Raw genomic sequence first — 3,566 nt, forward strand, 5'->3', positions numbered from 1 at the left:
AATAGTAGCCTATTTTTTATTCATCCTCAAGCCATAGGTCCACAGTCAATAGAACCACCTATTCAGGTTAGCATTTCCAAAAATCTTTTGTCCATCTGCATTCTCCCTTCTCGCCTCAATAGTGAATGGATCTACCTCAATAGAAGTAAGAGGAGGAAAGAGAAAATACTTAAACTTAAACCAACTGAAACCATGGGAGAAAACAATCTTCTCCCCATTAGCCTTGCCCAAACCACTCTTTCCACCTTAATAGAAAGAGATCCCACCTTAATAAGGAAGATGGTTAGGCAAAAAAACATTAAATGTGTCATCTCTGAAGACCATCCCACTATCCATCCAAAGACATAAGGAAAGAAAAATATCTTCCCACCATTAGCTCCCCCCACCCAACAAGTTACCACCATAAGAGATGATTAAAAAAACCTCAATATGAGCTAAGGAAAAAAGGACAATAACAACAAACAACCCTAAAGTGAAAAAGACCACTAGAGGGATCCAATGGAGCCAAATGAGAAACCTCATCACCATAGAAAACTTCTTGAAATGAAACAATAAAGAGCTAGCTTAAAATGCACCATAGGATCCAAACTTGAAGACACTAGCCTATCCCCATGAGAGAGATTTCTCAATTGCCAATAAAACCAAAGAGCTAAGAAGGGCCCTTGAGAACTCCCACCATCAACCTGACAAAGGAGATCATAAAATAACAAAACCCCTTTGAGAAGCTGAGAATATTATAACCATAGTCTCCCCATATAAACTTGCCATGACAAATAAGGGGTATCACAGTCTGAAGAGAAAAAACTCAACTGTGCTGCTAGAGACAAGCCCCCCAAATACAATGAGTCTCACAAACAAAAAATCCAATTTGACTCCATCCAAGGGGTGAAGGCAGCTCTAGATAGGACCTGGCCACACAAGAGCCAGAGCTCGAAGGGAAGAAACCAAAATTGCCATCCAAAATAATACCATCTAGCTCCTAGATTACGCAAGACCCACAACATGAGAGACCCAATCTAATCGAAGTATATCCATAAGGAAAAGAGGCCAAATCAAGGATATCCCATCATTACTAAGAAAAAACATCAACAAAGCCTCCAAAGCCAAAGAAACCCAAAACCCCTAAGCATGGCAGCACTGTAAACTTCCAACTCTTTTGAATAAAACTAAAAAACCCCTTGGCCTGACCCACCACACCAAAGAAAAGAAAGAACAAGGAAGCCTCTCTATTCAGTAGAGCCCTAGATAATGAGATAGCTATAGTCAATGCTAGATCCCACACAAAACACCTAGCAACCACCTACTGCTTTATACCATACCCACCCAAGTAGATCTTATACCCATTAGACTCAAAATCCATCGATTCTTCCTCACTATCTCAAGAACTACCCAAGGAGTATGCATTGGGATCATCATCATCATCTCCCTTGTCATATCCCACCTACTCAGAGTTCAAAACTCCTTCTCTACTCCTTTATATGAAATAGATTATAGATATTATTATAAGACGGGAAATTATCACTTAACTATTAGAATATTCTATTCCTTACCACTAGACATTTTGGGTTGTGATATAAAAGTTCACATAGTGCATAATGGTTCTTGGGAAATTTGGAAATGAAGTAAATATTTTTATTTGAATGTGGTAGTTGATTGATAACTAGAAACTTTCATTGATTGAAGTAATCAAATCAAATTCTTGCAAGGAAAGAAGGCAAGTGGCATGAGACATGAGTGAATGGAGAGACATCTCTTTGAAAGCTTGACATATCAAGGAGCAAGGTAGGATGAAGTGGCTGAAAATTATTTTCTATGATGGATCTTATATTATTTTATTCTCTCATTGACACCTTCAAGTTTTTTGTTATACTTTTTAAAAACATGCTTTTATTTTTATTATTAATTAGCCCCATTTCTCCTGGAAAACTATTTTTTTTTTAGGTGAATGTAATTATATAACCATTTCTTCAATTAATAATAGAATTGAGAAATTTTAGAGTTCTAAGAGAAATAATAGAAAGCATGTCATTTCTTCAAGAATTAGGTGAAAATCCAAGAAGATTCCTATACTAAACATTCAAACATCTAGGAAACCTTTCAATTGTGGACAATTTATCTTGATTCACAGTGCTCAAAAAAACAACATGAGCTATAATGGAAACTAAGAAATGCTAATTTTGAAGGCCTATGCTTTTATCTTTATTTTCATTTTGTACACGTTTTGATGGTAATTTTAAAGTTGGGCAACACTTCTCAAGTGTCTAAGATTGTTAATTTTTTTTCCTTGCAAAGTGTAGTTGTATAAAGAATGAATGAAATTATCATTGCATTATTGCTTTCATGGTTTTTTTTCTCTCTTTTTTTGTACCATCGGATTGTGCAACAAAACCCAACTAGTTATGGTTTTCTTTCCACAATGAAATCTTTTTCTTCATTCTTAATGAATTTTTTTTCCAAAAACTATTCTTTTGAAATGCTATATTTTACAAGAATTTAATAACTATAAGATCTTAATGATTTTTAGAAGCGCTACAATGCATGCAATTCATTGATTGCACATTCTAGCTTGGTTTACACATTGACATTTTGTGTGAGTTGCAATCTTCTAATTTTGTGAACATATTACTTCATAAATGAAAATTTTCATGCAATTATGCAAGAGTTATGTGAAGTTTTGAATGAAATATGTTAAGTCATCCTATTGCCATTCTTACTTGTCTATAATTCAAAAATAAAAATATTTACTATTAAATTATTTCTACATTTTTTAATTGTGTAATATTTCGAAAATTCATTTAATTATGTGAAACACAATTTGTTTTTATTTATAAAAAGATTTTTATTTTTATTTTTATAAATATATTCTTTTTCCTATCATTCAATTCTTAATTGTAATGTTTATATATATTCTAATTATCTAAAATAAATTAAGATTATATCATTATTAATTTTATTTATTTATATGAGTAAAATAAGACAATAATCTTTTTAAAATGCCTAAACCATAATCTCTAAGTAGATAGGAATGAATTTTTAGTCCCACCTATATAGGTGGAAACTTATGCTTTCATTTCATTTTCTACATTTAAATTTTTTTCTTAATTTAGATTGGTTCATTATAATTTGTTAGTGATTTTTTTCATTTTTTTTTTCAAAAATTCAAAATATTCTAAGATTACACTTTACATATTCTCTCATAAGTATAAGTAAATTTTACTTTTTATTAAAGTTTCTTTTAATATTTATATAATTCTACATATAACTATATTCGCATGTTTAAATATAATAAATTGTAATTAAAGTTTTACAAAATCAATATTTTATTTCCTTACAAAATATTTATTAACTTTATTTTATATACAATAATTATGTAAAATCTATTTATCTAGAAAAATGTAAAAATATATATTTAATTTATTAACTTGTATTAAAATAATGTTATAAATATTATATATTATTTATATTAATAATATTAATATTATGTACCTATTTTTATTATTATTATTTATAAAATTTACAATACTATTTTATTCTAGATGTATTTAATGAAGTATTAAAGTATATTT

Source organism: Cupressus sempervirens, chromosome 4 (assembly GCF_028749045.1).
Source record: "Cupressus sempervirens isolate cs-2001-9-10 chromosome 4, ASM2874904v1, whole genome shotgun sequence".
Taxonomy (NCBI): Eukaryota; Viridiplantae; Streptophyta; class Pinopsida; order Cupressales; family Cupressaceae; genus Cupressus; species Cupressus sempervirens.